This window comes from Diaphorina citri, unplaced genomic scaffold (assembly GCF_000475195.1).
Source record: "Diaphorina citri unplaced genomic scaffold, Diaci psyllid genome assembly version 1.1 scaffold342, whole genome shotgun sequence".
NCBI lineage: Eukaryota > Metazoa > Arthropoda > Insecta > Hemiptera > Psyllidae > Diaphorina > Diaphorina citri.
The window spans coordinates 225,404-225,752 of NW_007377777.1; positions in this window are offsets into that span (position 1 = coordinate 225,404).

The following is a 349-nucleotide window of genomic DNA, read 5'->3' on the forward strand; positions in this document are numbered from 1 at the left end:
TTTTTTATGCACGTTATACATTGTGTTGAGCATGTTTGCAAAACTAATTTCATCATTGCATGGGAGCTATATGCCCGAGGCTTAACGTTGTGATTCGTCGGATAGGCTTAACGTAGTATGGACATCCGACGGAACAATGTTTTGCGTGGTTTGTATGTGATTAGAGGTTACCGTCTGGGGGGAAAAGCTTGGGACCCAATTATAACCTTAGAAACCTTCGGCCCAAATTCAAAGACACGTCTTCGCCGCTCAAATATAAATTGGGTCCCGAATCCTGAACTTAGCCCCCGTTTCGTCTGGGACCCCTTGTGCTGCTGGTTATTATTTTTGGGCGCTCACCTCGTGAGGA